The following is a 16,299-nucleotide window of genomic DNA, read 5'->3' as shown; positions in this document are numbered from 1 at the left end:
GTAGGTCTTTGAGCTCATCACTCACGGCCTGCCTGACTGCGAAGGGAAGTCTTCTGAGTTTTTGTTGTATTGGCACAGCCTCTGATTTGGGTTGAATTTTGTTTACAAATCCCTTTGCACAGCCGATTTCCTGTACCTGGATCTCAGGTGCCATCTGTGGTTTTGTGATTGGTACAGTAGGTGTCCTCTGTGCAATAGGACCATCCGAGCTGTCAGCTGTAACAACTTTTGTGCCCTCAATACGCATGTGCAATGCCACAATTAGATCTAGCCCTAATAGAGCAGTGCCTGACTTTACCACTATGAATGAGCCTATTGTAGAATGCCCATCATGATTAACTGTGGCAGTCAAACACCCTTTAACGGGTATTTTCTCTTTTGAGTATGTGAACAGGTTCACTGTAGGCTCAGAAAGTTCACATGTGGGAAAAAAGATCTGATGAGTGCTCTCTGGAATAATAGAGACTGATGAACCTGTGTCTACTATTAGCTCAACATCATGACAATGACCGTTTAAGTTCACTTGCACAGTACAGATAATTTTATCTTGCACAGTATCAGTCATATATAGCACTGTCAGTTCGTTTATCACTATTTCACGCACCTCCTTTTGTCCGGAGCGGCACATTTTGGAAAAATGTCCCAGTTTTCCACACGAATTGCACGTCACTTTAACAGCAGGGCATGAAGGTTTATTTGCTAGGTGGCTGGTAGATCCACAACGGTAGCATGAGCGGCGACTAGTGTTAGACGCCATTGATGAAGGAGATGTCTTTTGTTCTTTTTGGCGGGCCTTCCTATGCTGTTTATGTATGGCCCTCACCGACGCAGTAGTAACCGCCGTTGAGGTCGCGGCATTAGTAGTACCGTCTGAGAGAACGTCCGCGTTACATAGCCCCGCCTCAATCTGTAGACCCAGCGAAGTAGCTTTAGCCAGCGTCAGATCCGCTTCTAACAAAAGCCTGTCTTGTACGCGTGTATTGGCAAAACGCTCTATCAGTTGATTTCGAAGCATTTGCTCCTCCATATCACCAAACTCACACAGTGCAGCCAGTTCTCGCAATGTGGCTAGATACTGATTTATCGACTCATCAGGTCGCTGTGCCCTCTGGCGAAAATTTGTGACGTTCCGCAATCACATTTACTTTAGGAACAAAGTGATTTCTAAGTCCCTCCACTGCAGTAGCATATGTGGTACCTGTATATGGTAGTGTGTAAAACAGTCGTTGTCCCTCGGTGCCAAGTCATGGAGAAGAACAGCACGCTTTCTTGCCTCTGGCCACTTTTCCCCATTGGTATCGATTACTAACATATAGTTCTCGAACATTTTCAGCCATGTAGGGTAGGGAATAGCAGGTTCGCCTGGGCAAGGCATGAACAGTGTAGGTAAAGGCACATTAATAGCCATCCTCGTCGCCAAAGATGTGATAGTTTGTCAAGTATTTAGACACGAGCCAAGAGACATGTAACCCACTACATTCAACTTTATTCTTCTCCCTCTCTCCTACATCACAATCTACGCCAGTCTCCTCACTAGCGCCCTCAGTGTTCACTAACAGTTATTAACAGGACACAACACTGTCATGTTCCCTAGGCGCCCCTTATATACTTCCTAGTCGCACTAGCACTATGTCATAGGCTGTCGCTGGGTAATACGATTGCCGTGATTTGACAGTTGCTTCAGATACCAGTCACGCTGAGGAGTTCCCCATAAGAGATACATACTCAGGACACAGTGTTTTGTTTCCTTATCTCAGGGAACAAGAGTTACAGTCGTAACCCGAGACGTTTTTGCTCATGCAGAACTTCTTCCGACAACAACATACTGCGTTACAAACAAATACAACATAGCTCGAATACAAGTTTAAACAGCATTAGCGACACGTTATAATTGAGGAAATTACAATTATCATGAAATCTGTCTACTCAGGCGATAATGCCAAAAAGAAAGAGAAACTTAGGACCTTGTAAAAAAAAATAGGCAAGACACATTCAGCATGACATCAACATGCATTTATGCTTACATTCACCAAATTGGGTTTGTGGAAGAAATGTAATATGTTCTATATGTTTTCATAACCTTTAAAGCATAGAATCTTAAAAAACATGACTGGACAATTAGAAATGTGTGACTAATGTTTGACTGAGACAAAGGGGCTTTACTCAAGGGTAGTAGTAGGATACAACAATGTGTTAGTTATGGGACATGTTGTTCATTTAGTCACTCTGATGACATAGAGGGAGTCAACTGTAAAGAAGAAAGGATGCCCTCCCTTCTCTGTCACTCTGCAGCCTTTCTGTACGACTGTATGACCGCTGACCTTTTCTTGCAAGAAAATAAATTACCTTTAAAGACTATCGGTACATGTTTGTCTCTTATTCAGTGATGTAAAATTGTTTGCCAACACTGGTTCTGTTCTGTTAGTTAACATATGCTAACTAAACAGAAATTAAATAAGTTTAGTGACAACATTACAATGTTTACATGGTACAATGACTGGTAGGCTACGTTCTCTTACGAGAGGTTCTCTCGTATTGCGTAAGTTTAGCTTACGCTACGGGAAAGATTCATCTTCTCGAGATACTGAAGCCAAAAAATTATCCTTAATTTTGTATTCCTTGTCAACGCAGTGCAGCAGCTAGCAGACCTAGAGCAGGCCATCTCGCGTGCTCATTGGCTGCCCTGCGGGCAACTGCTGCAGCCTACCAGTGAGCCCGGCGTGACGTCACGCCCAATGAAGGGCGCCCGCGCCTTCATAGCGTCACAGCCCGCCAGAATGGGCGTGGCTTAGCGTATAACACTAGGGGCTGTAGGCTGACTTCCCTGATTTTTGTCTCTTCAGCGAGCTCTTCGCATCGCTGGATCTGAGAGAAGCCACCGCCGCCGTCGAACAGCGGACAGCCAGCTTCGGAGAGCGCTGAGGAAGCCGGCCGTCTTCGCCACCTTCAGCCATCCGTGCGAGCTACGCTATCTGGCGACGTATCCTTTACCTTGCTAATACCTATTCTAAAACCTATTCTAAAAGAGCAGCGAGTGTCTTTTTTAAGACGCCTCGCACTTCCGGCTGTGAAGCGCTTCCGCTTTCGACCCTGCGGGCTCGACTCGAAGCCTTCAACACCCCGCCTCTCCTCACCGACGCGCAGCTGCCGCTCACGAGCCTCAATGCCGTCGCATCTGAGAATGAGGCCGAGGGACACGTACGAGCACGCGGCTAGCTCTCTTTACGTTACAAGAGAGCTACCCCACCCTCGTGTCCCCGTTCGCGCGTCATGCAGAGCTCTCTCGAGCTCTCTGCATGACCCGGACGGGCATCATCTGTGTTACATGTAGGTCCCGTGCCCACTACTCGTGCGCGCGCCCTCGTACAAACACTGTTCCAGTTCTGCTCGACCACCGAGCACGCGGCTAGCTCTCTTTACGTTACAAGAGAGCTACCCCGCCCTCGCGTCCCCGTTCGCGCGTCATGCAGAGCCCTCTCGAGCTCTCTGCATGACCCGGACGGGCTTGCGCGCCGCCGTCGAAATGTCTCGCCATGTCAGTCCCCTTAGATAAGGCTACTGCAGTGGTGAATTTGGCACCCAACGAGCCGGTAATGCAACCCGCTCGCCTGCACACATCCGCGGGCGATCTCGCCCGCACACATCCGCCGATCTCGGAGAATCCGCCGATTCTCTGGGCGACCCAGAGAAATCTCAAGTGAGTATAATGTCAGATTAAGAATGTAAGTTACGTGCCCGCTCACGAGCTCCGAAAAGACGTGCGTGTTTAAGTTTATTCCCTGTCAGTCCCCTTCAAACAGGCTACTGCAGTGGTTCAATTAGCAGCCAACGAGCCGGTTTGTTGACCCTCTCGCCTGCACACAAACGCCGTTTTCACGGCGACCCAGAAAAATCTCAAAAAGAGTATTTAATGTCTGGTCCGGCTCATGCCGTCGGTGTTGTAAGTGTAATGAAAGTGCCCACGCCCCAGTGTTCACCACTACACATAAGCACTCCGAACCTCGCAGAGCACACTCTCATGAAGCGCAGAAAAGCCGCTCGAGTGTTGAATGTAAGAAATGTGTCCACAAGTCTGTGCCCACTATCTGCCCGCTCTGTTACACGATCAAGAAAGCAGGTTATGAATGCAAGTCTCGTGCCCGCCAGAGTGCGTTCACGCTTGCTAACACAAACCTCCCCCGGGCTCCGCCCGCGCGTTTAAGTGTTATCACAAAACGCAAGGCATTAATAAAACGCTCCCCATCCATTATGATCGGGGCGTCAAATACACTTGTAAGTCTAGTGCCCGCGCTCACGCTTACAGGAAGCTTTTCCGCCCGGAGAGCTGCTCGCGCGTCAAAGAGTGAAAAAAAAGAATGTTCCCCATCCCTTATGATTGGGACATCTTACATAAATCAGCCGGTCTCGGCTTTCAGCGAGCAGCCATTGGCTCCGGGTCAGTTTCACAAAAGAAAGCAGGTTATGAATGTAAGTCTCGTGCCTGCCTGAGTGCGTTCACGCTTGCTAACACTAACCTCCCCCCGGGCTCAGCCCGCACGTTTAAGTGTTATCACAAAACGCAGGGCATTAATAAAAGCTGCTGTGCAAAGGGGCTATAGAAAAGGTACCGCCTTCTCTGATTGAGTCAGGCTTTTACAGCCGATATTTTCTCGTACCCAAGAAGGACGGAGCCTTCAGACCTATCCTAGATCTGAGACATTTGAACTAAGTGCTTGCGAAAAGACCGTTCAAAATGCTTACGACCAGGAAAATCCTCGCGCACGTTCGCCCGAGGGACTGGTTTATTTCTCTAGATCTGAAGGATGCCTATTTTCAGATTCAGATAGTACCCCGTCACAGGCAATTTTTGTGATTCGCCATCGACGGTCAGGTATATCATTACACCGTCCTGCCGTTCGGCCTGTCCCTGGCACCCTGTACATTTACAAAGTGCATGGAGGCGGCGCTCGCCCCCCTGAGAAGTCAGGGGCTGCGAATAATGAACTATCTGGACGATTGGCTGATATTGGCACAGTCAGAGACAGAACTGCTATCTCACAGAACAGTGCTTCTCAGTCATCTGGAAAGCTTGGGTCTCACGGTCAACTGGACCAAGAGCTCATTACTGCCCAGCCAGTCAATTTCCTTTTTAGGAATAGCACTGGCCTCGGTGACCATGACGGCTCGTTTATCGACACAGCGCGCGCGCGCCGTGTTCGCCACCTAGCCGCATCTTTCCAGAAGGGCAGCTTCTCCCTTTGAAAACATTTCAAAGGATGTTGGGCTGTATGGCATCAGCTGCAGCGGTGCTCCAGCTGGGCCTACTGCGCAGGCGCCCGCTCCAACGCTGGTTGAATGCTTGCGTGTCCCGCCGGGTGTCTGGCGGCCAGAAAATCAGAGTGACTCAGGCCTGCATAGCAGCTCTGCAGCCCTGGTTAGTGGCCGACTGGTACCAGCAGGGAGTAATGATGGGAACCATCTCTTATCGTAAAGTCATCTCGACAGACGCGTCAAACTCGGGTTGGGGCGCACTGTTCGAGGGCAGACCGGCCTTTGGCCAGTGGTCAGACCAGGAGAAGGGTTTTCACATAAACTGTCTGGAAATGATAGCGGTCGAGAATGCGCTGAAGTGCTTCCTCCCGTTCATACAGGACCAGCATGTTCTTGTCCGCTCGGACAACATGTCTGTGGTATCCTATGTAAACCGTCAGGGCGGTGTCAGATCCAGAAATCTCTGCAATCTGACGGAACGCCTCCTTATTTGGTCTCAGATGCACCTGCGCTCGCTGAGTGCGGCGCATGTGCCTGGCCATTTGAACGACGGCCCAGACAAACTGTCCAGGGACAATGTTCCGATTTACAGCTTCGTACGGATATAGTAAATGGCTACGAAAGACAACATTTCGCACCTCGATTGCCATGAAAAGAAACGCTACTTTCAAAAAATATCATCGTTAGGGTGACCTTATGCGATACCTGATGCGTACTTCCAGCCTCTGACGTTTGACTAGCAGATTTTCTCTCAATTTTCTCTGTTTGTTTCACTTTATACATAACCAACTTTATGTAAACCTTGTGTGTATTTGACAGTATTAGCCAGAAGACTAGAAAGATAACTTAGTTCAGTAACCAGGCACTGTTAGACAGGCTTAGTGCATGTGCGCTTCAGGTGTATGCGCTCAGAAAAGCGCACGTTAGAACCGCACATCAGCACGTGAATGACTTGTTTAACCGGCAAGGCTTTAAAGCACATGCAAATAATGAACTTTTGTGAACTGCAGTGTCCCGTTCCTCTGCGTTAACATGTAATGTGAATATACGTTGCGTTGTAGCCTATGTTGAGACGGAGGAGCCAGAACTGCAAAAGCAGATCGTGGAGACATTTTAATCGTCCATGATCAAAAATCGTGATATCGCACACCCCTAGGCTATAGCGTTAGCTCGTTAACAATATATTTACATCCACTTACCACAGACAAAATGAGTACTGCACAGACGAGTGTTTGCAGTTGGTGTCCAGTCTGCCCTCTTGATGACTGCAAGCCACTGATGGCGTCTTCTTTCGTCCTGAGGTAGTCTGTAAAAGGATATTTTGGAGTCTCCTTTTTTGTTGTTGCACCCCACCGCACAACATATTGAAGGCATGGCTAGCTAGTTCCTTTCAACTGACGTATCGATCTTGCCGAATCAGGTATTCAAGATGGCAGCAGACAAGTTTTAGAAGTGAGTGACGTCAGTGAGGAGACGTTGGTGACATCATCTGATATTCATGTATAGTTCCTAGCCATATCGACCTAGAAAATCGCAACTTTTCATTTTCCATCGCTCTTAGTACACGATGTAACTACAGAAGAGTCAAGGTTTAAATAAGAAAAATATCGAAACTCTTTGGTCATTTTTTTGAGAGAGATGCTAACGGTCTAATCAGATTCAATGATCTATGCTAAGCTATGCTAAAAGTGCTACGCCCAGACCCGGATATCGTCTGAATGGATACGAAAACGGTAAAACTCAACTGTTTAACTCTAGGGGAGTTGGAATATGAGCCTATTTCCAAAAAAGTGGAGTGTTCCTTTAAAAGGTAAATGTAACGTTATGTGACATTGTTCTCCAGCTGTTTTATTGACCTCTTTCCACAGTTGAAAAATAATGATTGATCGATATTATGTGAGAGGCATATACATTTCGGTAAATTGTACTGCATCTTTCAACATACCTATTGTTCATTCCTGTTTATTTACTAAAACTAGTAGTAAGAGTAAGAGATGATCGGTTCACATGCCACTTGAACTGAGGCGCTACAGTGATCTGTCCCATCACATTTACTAGCGCTAAACAAATTTATTGTTTGAATTTCTTAATCAAATTGACAGAATCTGAGAGCTAATGATTTGTTTCATATCAAAAGTAACCTGCTCTGTCTTGTCTGTCGCTGTCAGTGTCCTCTTTGCTTTGTGATTTTTCTCTGCGTGAAGGATGGATATGTGTGGCGTGAGAGTGTGTGAAAAGAGTTAATTGCGTGAATCTCACGTCTTACGCTAAATACCTAAGAGTTGGCAGCAAGTATCAGTGTTTGTTTGTATTTTCATTATAATAATATAATAATACCCCTTTATTTTATAAAGCGCCTTTAAAAGCCGCTTCTTAAAGCGTTGTACAACTCATTTACTCATTTGTTCCTATGGTTTCTGTCATTTAGTTCACCTGCGTTTAGATCATCATCATCATCATCTGTTTCACCTGTGTTCTGTCAATCAAGTTTCATTTGTGTTTGTATTTAGTTCCCTTCTGTTCAGTCAGTCTTTGTCTGTTCTATGTTGTATTTGTGTGTGAACCTTCTGCCTGTCTGAACCTGTTTGAGTTATATTTTGTAAGTGAATGTTTATCTTGGAACTTCTGACTTCTCCTTCTGCACAACACCCTGACAATATGGTTCACCTTCATTTCTGGCTGGTTTAAAGCAGAGAGTTGTGTATAAGGGATTTACAGAAGACGCTGGTAAGAAACACTTGTTTCAGCCTACAACCTACAATGAACCAAACATGTTTTGGTAAGTGTTAGAACTGTTTCATGTGTGAACTAAACATTTTAACTACTGTGAAAAAGTCTTTGGTTGTTGTTTTAATCTATATGATAAAGTAAACATTACCAAGCATGTAAAGATAATATTTTCACTCTGGAATGATTGAAAGGGATTTTGTTTGTTTTCTACATTCTGCAAAAATAGTTTTGGCTTTCCATTTTTTTTTCTTGAACCGTTTTTAATTCCAGATTCAGACATATGTGATTTGAGTTATATATTGAAACTCAAACTCCAGGCAATATTTGTGGGGGCGCTCAGTCGTCTATGTGTCGAAACCTGCCCCAGAGAACCATTTCCAACTTCCAGATTTGCAGTGCTGCCTTTACTGCCCAGAAGGTGAGCTCCACTGACAAAATAATAATAATAATACATCTGAATATATTGCAGTGACCACTGTTAATCACTAAATAATCATTCAATACAAATCCACAGGTTGGTATGTTGCCAAGAACTGCTCCAAAGGACTCGGAATCCACATTGGTGTGGATTGTAATAAATGCAGTAGATGTGAAGGTATGTAAAAACTGTTTCACCCCATGTTAACATGACTGAGTTTATAGACTAGATGCCTTTGCAGACCAGGGCTGTTCATTTCAGTACTGCTCTGAAAATACAATCCTTTTTCTCAACCTACAGAAATTGGACAGATAACCGTTTTCAACTGCACGCAGTTCGCAGACACACAGTGTGCCATGGGTGAGAATAATACTTAATTTCTTAATTTTTTTTATATATATTACTGCAGGTTCAATAATTTATGATTTTGAAACCGCTTTTGGAATGTTAGGCTAGATGCCTTTGCAGGCCAGACTGGGCTGTTCATTTCAGTGTTGCTCTGGAGAATACAATTATTTTCTCATATATAAAATTTATGAATATTAGCTAGTTGCTTTCACTCATTTCCCCAATGGGACAACTGCCACAGATAACTTTGAGTTTATCTACTTTTTTTTTTAAACCCCTTTGCTTTGTGAAAACTGAATTCATAGTAAATGTAATAAAATATTGAACCAATCCTCAGGTATGGTTGCTCATATGTGGTAGTTGCTGTCTTCATGATGACTGTGATCGTGGCAATCTGCTTTATCAGAATCAGTAAATGTGACGAAAGCTCTGCAGGTAAACAACCAATCTGCTCTTCATCTTGTACTGAAACAAACACTAATGAAATCTTGACCAGAGGTGTGTTTTTCAGGAGAACCATTCCATATAAAAGATACAGAGACCGCCTAAAGAAAATCTTAACTCAGGAAAAAGCAGGGCACTCCTCTCTAGTCCTTTGCCATTCCATGCTGAACTACCTTTCCCATAAAACCTTTGCCTGGACTCATGATGTTCTGACGATTTTTGATTGCCCCAATAAAACTGCATTTGGTTCTTCAAGTCCCGGAGCAGTTTGTTACAGAAGACTTCACCGACATGGATCCAGCAGTACATCTTCATCAAGGAACTCTCTCTCTCGTGGACCACATCCAGGACTTCCTAGACATTGCTAATTTCACTGACCTCCAAGACTTTGCTCTTATTGACTTATTTTGCTATGGGCTAAATAACCTGTTCCAACTACGATCCTCCGTGATGGTCCTTGACAATCGCTGAGTGAGGTACTAAACTATGCCCTTCGGATCAGTGGTTACTCCAGAGGTAGGCAAGTTCGGTCCTAGAGAGCCGCTGTCCTGCAGAATTTAGTTCCAACCCTAATCAAACGCACCTAAACAAGCTAATCAATGTCTTCAGGATTACTCAGGCTATAGGCAGGTGAGGTTTATTTCAGTGTTGGAGCCAAACTCTGCAGGACAGCGGCTCTCTAGGACCGAACTTGCCTACCCCTGGGTTAGTCCTTCACTGGGGGGAGGTAGAGGAGGAAGCTTCCCCTAAAAAATTTTTTGGGTGATGCAATGGGCAGACGGATTCCAGTGCTTCCAAGTCTGGTGATTTACAAGTACGTTGCTCAGCTTTTTCCAGTACGGTGATCCCAAGACCTGAGCCTCTTCACACCATGGCCGCCACGCTGGAGTCCCCAGCCGCCAGAATCCCTCCATTAAACAGGCGTTGTCGCAAGCGGCACGTTTTTATAGGTCTCTCTAAAATAACTTGCTTAGTTCAGTTCATGGATCTCTTTGCTAACAAGCTAATGATTTGAATCGTGTGTGTTAAAGCTACACTGTAAGATTCTCCCATCTAGCGGTAAAATTGTATATGAAAACCAACTGAATATTACCCTAGCCCCTCCCATTCCAAGGGCGTTTTAACTCCTACGTTGGCCGTATTATATATCACCCTTTGAATAGGCTTCCTCATCTTGGAAAAGCCACTCTATATTTGACTTTGGTCTTGTTGATTTGCCTATCGCGTTGTCGTTTTAATTCTCTCTTTTGCTTCCTTGGCGACTGTTACATATCCTTGAGAATATGCGTGATCCTCCATCTTCAACAGGCTTTCAAATCTGCTGGCAGTCGCGAGTATTCCCCCTCGCATTCTTGACGGTGCCACTGACTGTAAAAGCGAGAAAGGCAAAGCTTGAATTTCCAGGTATGTCACTCTTTGGCTAATGTATTTTCAAGATGGTGGCGCAACATGGCTGCCGCCATTCGAAAGATTAGCTCGTATGTATTTTGAGTGGCAGATTCTACGCTTACGAGAATACTTGATTAGTTGATGGAAGTAATTACACATGGATGAGCACATATAATTTTGAAAGATCAAAGGATTTTTTGCTAAGAATCAACTTAAATTCCTTTCAGTTTCCTGCGTACAGACAACACCCAGTGTCAAACAATCCCCATTCACACGGATCCGCAAAAGACTAAAAACGCTGTATTCTGCTGCCAGGCCTTTAGATGATGATGAAACGCAATAGATTGAACACGTAATACGCTGTGGCGAACAGGACGGCCGAGGGACGTGAGAGAACGGCGCGAGGCCGGTGTGCTTCACAGGTGTTGCTCATTAGCAATTGCACCACCGGCCTCGCGCCGTTCTCTCACGTCCGTTCTCTCACGGAGGAGCGGAAGCATAAAGGAGGAGCGACTACGTTGATGATCGAGAGCGGAACAGGCCTGTATTTTGTTTGGTTTGTGTTTTTATTTTCAGTAGCCAGCAGTCGTCCACGAGGGGCTGCTGGCGGTTTTTATTTTGGTAGCCAGCAGTCGTCCGCGAGGGGCTGCTAGCGGTTCTTGTTTGTTTTATTTTAAATAAAGTATGTTGAATGTTCGCCGGTTCCCGCCTCCTCCCCTGAACATTGTTACATACCAAGGTTATTTTCGGAAACGAAAACTGAAACTAAAACTATTGGTCAAAAAACATTTTCGTAAACTGAAATAAAATAAAAAATTCATAATAAATGAAAAACTAAAACTAAACGAAACTAACAACAGTTACCGAAAAACTAACTGAAATAAAATAATTAGCAAAAATAAATAACAGTTTTCCTTAAGCTCTTTACTTTGGCGGAAAATCTGACCTGTGGCTGATACTGCGCTTCATACGCGTGAAGTTTCTGAGGCGATTAACCGCTGTCCTGCTGTGACGCGCTCAATGAAGGACCGTAACGTAGAACACATGGCTAGTGCTAAGCGCTGTTCATAAAGGATGCATCTGTTGCAGTGGAATGGGAAATAACACAAGGTAATAAGAGGCAAGTTGGACTTCTTTTAACTTGAGCGCAGCATTTTTAGAATGCCGTTTCATTTGCGAGACGCGGGTGCGACAGCAAAACAAGTTCGTCAAGCACAAAAAACCTTTAATGTTCTAGGCTACTATGTTTGAGATGTCATGTTTGCATGGAGGTTGACAGGCTGAAAGGTGCTGTTATTATCTTTGTTTTTATAAAACATTTACTGCTAATAATATCCACGTGGAGACATTTCCCCGGAATGTATGGAACACACAGACACAGACGCACTATCTTTGTGGGGACTCTTCATAGACGTAATGGTTTTTATACTGCACAAACTATTCTGTCTTCTTACACTAACCTGACCCCTAAACCTACCCATCACACTGCATTTTTACATTTACAAAACTAATTTTGTATGATTTATAGCCTTGTGTACCTCAATGTGGGTCTCCACAGTGACACGAGTCCCCATGAGTCTGTGTGTATTCAGGTTTAAGTCCCCACCAGGATAGAAAAACATACACACTGCATAGATACTTCATTATTTAATCACACTGGCTTCACAGCAGGTTGTGTTGGCTGTAGTCGGATGAATTGAGCTGGGTTTTTTTTTTATGTACCAGTGGTCACTCTGCCACATTTACAGCTGAAAAAAAGTAAACTAGGCACGTTTAACAAGATTTCATTTTTAATATGAATTAGTTCGTCTGAGTTTTTCATTTTTTTTTCTTGTACACTTTTAAGTTCCATTTATTTGGTGCTTTGTTCAATCTCAAACCATTATTTTATTTTTATTAAGATGTCTTCTCAAGAGTTAACTGTAATCTGGGCAAACATTAAACTTTGCTGAAATTAAACGTCACGCTTTGGTCTACACTGGAAGTGTTCTGTTTGCTCTACTAAACTATAATTACTGAAACGAAATAAAATAAAAACTAAAAAGAAATGTGTTTGAAAAATAAAAACTAAACTAAAACTAACAAAACCATTAATAAAACTAAACTGAAATTTAAAGCAAATTTGAAAACGATATTAAAATAAAAACTAATTTAAAAAAGGAAAATTATAATAACCTTGTTACATACGCATATTCATGACGTCATAGTTTTCAGAGACTCGCATTTTTGTTGTTTACACAAGAGCATTTTCAAAAACTTTCACTTTGAAACCCATTTTCAAAAGTTTGCTTTTTCAGCCACCCAAAATGCCTTTGTCGTGTAAACAAACGGCCAAAACGCATAAAAAGTTTTACGTTATTTTGGAAAAGGTGTCGTGTAAACAGCCCCTAACACTACACATTTTCCAACTCTTTCTAATCAAACACACCTGATTCAACTCATCAGCCCATTAGTAGAGACTCCAAGACCAGATATATATGGTTTTAGAATAAATAATGCCGAATTCACACTGCATGATTTTCAAAGTAGTCGGGTCACAGTTCTTTTCACACTGCACGACTATCCGGGGTATCATTCAGTTGCTGCTGTGTGCACACTGCACGATGGATCGGCGACGACGGGGTTTTACATTGCAGGACTTTACAAAAGAAAAAAAAAATCGCTGACAACTTCCGCCTGGTCCGCAAATTACATTTCACAACCAAACACGTGAGAAGTGATATTCGTGAGACTGAAATTGTTATTAAAAAAATGCTAGCCTGCTAGAAGCTTGCGATCCATATTGTCTGTGTGCAGGAGGAAATGTTTGGAGAGACACAGGGAGCAAGGATTGTGTGTTCTGCAAAGAGAGTTAGGGGTAAAAAAATAATTTTGCAATGTGTTGCTGCTGGTCAAACAAATGTGTGCTTTGTTTCTGTTTGATATAATTGTAAATATATCTATTAAAATGCTGATATTGTGGTCAAGAACTCCTCCCCAGAACACATTCGTACAGCAGGCTTTTGAATCGCCGACAGGTCCAGATATTTAGCATGCCAAATATCTCACGGGCATTGGCGACTCATCTGCGATTCTCTCAAGACGGGTACACACTGTGCGATTTATAATAGTCCTTTACGATTGTTGCTTGTCAGACTGTATGAACATGATCATCGCTGTAAGCCATGTCACAATGTAAGATCTCAGTTGTCATAAATGTCAGGCCTCACGGCAGTCAAGATGCCTTAAAACGGACGCGCAAGAGAACTTTTACATCAATCAATGACGTGTTCGGTGATGTGATCTGCGTTACATGCGGGATTGAAACGGTGGCTACAAAGAAATCTCTAACGTTAACATTGGTCATGGCTTGTCTTGAAACACGAAGACATTTTGACGGTCATCGTAGGAGATTTCACACTGCAGGACTGCGAGTCAAATCTTCTGGCACTGCCAGGATTTCGTCGGAAGTACAATTTGATCGTAACGTCATTAATCGGCTATCGGTGAACATGTCAAACTAACGATCAAAGACTTCTGATTTTAGCCTAGGATCAGAGGAATCCTTAAAGATTTGCAAAATTTGTCTCAATTGCACAGTGTGCACCTGGCTTCAGATCGTGTCTTTGATAGTTCACACTAGCAACTTTTACTCTCTACTTAACCATTTTTTTTTGTGTGTGATCTCTACTCCAAGACATTTGTGATGAGTAATGTAATTATACATTACATTTTGCATGACACATTTTGCAGCAGTTTATTTCTGGTACAAAAGGAGCAATATCGCCATCTCAGGGCATTGAATAAATGAGTTATATATATATATATATATATTATTCATATTCACAACTACCTGCCAAGTTGGCAAGTTTGGGTAATGGCAAAACCGCACAAGATAAAGACCTTATGCACCAGAGAAACGAGGGCGCCGCCATCCTTAGAATATTGTCTTTGAACTTACGTTTTTGCGTTGGCTATGTATATTTCTATGGCATCGCTGTCCAGGAGAAATTAGCTGGTGAAGTTGATTTACTTATTGTAGAGTTAACGGAAGTTATCATGAGCATTGTAATGTTTATCATAAGCATTGTAAAGCATATGTCTTAACAAATGGACCTTGGACATTTTTTAAACGAGCAGTTCATTCATAGCTACGCAAGATTGCCGTGAAAATACAGACCGGAAGTCAAAAGACAACGAGCTCAGCGCTGAAAAGGGCCGTGGCTAGCTACATAAGGTCTATATTACCTTAAATATACTGTATAGGCTACTGTAGCAAGTGCATTAGCAGGTAGTTGTGAATCGCAGGCGTTACATACAGGAGATGAGGACACGGCTGCAGCCACTGATGAGGCGGAATCCAGCAATCCTATTCAAAACTTTAAGTTTGTTAACATTATTTTTTTAATCCATTATATTGAAGAGACTGTTTTGAAGGACATCGGTTTACTTTTATACCCTTTTTAAGCACTTAAGCTTAATTGAGACTTAAGTGTTTGTGGACTTTTAAGAGGCCGTCGTGTCGAGTGCAATATTGAAGAGTGCCATTTTATTCCAACTTTAGAAAATAAATGTGATTTTTGCTCTGCTCAAATAAACAATTTCTTGTTTTTCACTGGCATCTCTCTTAGGGGTTGAGCACTAGTGCATCTTTGAGCCTACATTCAGTCTGAATAAACTACTTCAGTACTGTTAAAATCAGATACTCTAAGGCCTGGTTTTACAGACAGGGCTTAGATTTAGCTAGGATAAGGACTTAGTTTAATTAGGACATTTAAGTAGATTTTAAGATATCAGTGCAAGCTGCTTTCGGTTAAAAGCCTTTAGCTTAAGCCTTGTCTATGAAACTGGGGGTAAGATGAATGTTCGCTAAGGTATCTCTACTTTTACCTCAGGTACTCTTTATACCTCTGCATTTCAAGTTTAAATGTAGATTTTGGCATAACCTAAACTGGTGACATTAGAGTAAGTTAGTTCTTTCTGTCTATTTTTGCCAGTTTCACCCATCAAGGTCAATATATCATTATGATGATGAAAACATGACCTGTGGGCCTTATTGCATTGATTATACGAGTCAGTCATCATAGTGATGATGCCTCATTTAGGTCAGTTGGGATTTCTTTAAGACTGCAAGGGAAGCTCGGCTTCCCCTATAATGTCAAAAAATTAAAGGTCAAACATGTACTATTGTGTTAACATTTTTTTGCCTAAAAATGCGTTAGAACATGTTCATCTCAAAGACGAGTTGTTAAGAATCAGCTACATATATCAGGTCGGCTGACTCGATTTCCTTCCCATACATTCCCGGAGCATCAGTGCATTTCCCTGTTGAAGCAGAGTGTCCATTCACTTCACTGGAGCTGCTTTAAAGTTTTTTTCAGTGCTTCTAAACTAGATTTATGTCCCGTCCACGGACGCTCAGCTTCTCTGGGGAGAATAGAGGAGTGGGCTGGCCTGGACCCCGAGCTTCTGTGTGATGATTGCATCCCCTTTTGATTGACAACGATTTTTTACACTAAACAGTCACTGACGCGCATGCGGAAGCTATAGAGAGCCTAAGTCCCTCCCCTCCGCTTCCGGCTCATGAGACCTTATTTCGGAAAAAATATGTATGGTAGTCAATGGCGAGAGACAACTTATCTTTTTATTCCGTCTGAACTGTGGCCTGAATTACACATGATGTTTGTCAATTTAAAAGACAATTATGAAAGTCAAGAAAGTCACAGTTTTTCATAAAACAG

General features: G+C 43.1%; 1 long non-coding RNA gene across 2 annotated transcripts; it reads left to right on the top strand.

The window, feature by feature from the left end:
* The first annotated feature begins 8,250 nt into the window (after positions 1–8,250).
* Positions 8,251–11,275, top strand: LOC143712202 (uncharacterized). Of its 2 annotated transcripts, XR_013195023.1 has the most exons (5): positions 8,251–8,398; positions 8,495–8,575; positions 8,699–8,758; positions 9,084–9,181; positions 9,258–11,275. It is a non-coding gene; the product is annotated as an uncharacterized LOC143712202 (long non-coding RNA). The 2 variants fall into 2 exon arrangements; XR_013195024.1 differs by lacking the exon at positions 8,699–8,758 and having other exon boundaries at positions 8,297–8,398; positions 9,258–9,544.
* The last annotated feature ends 5,024 nt before the right edge of the window (positions 11,276–16,299 follow it).

The sequence above is a fragment of the Siphateles boraxobius genome, unplaced genomic scaffold (assembly GCF_051911475.1).
Source record: "Siphateles boraxobius isolate OS27281-9 unplaced genomic scaffold, OSU_SipBor_1 5, whole genome shotgun sequence".
NCBI lineage: Eukaryota > Metazoa > Chordata > Actinopteri > Cypriniformes > Leuciscidae > Siphateles > Siphateles boraxobius.
This window is presented reverse-complemented; position numbering and strand designations above follow the sequence as displayed.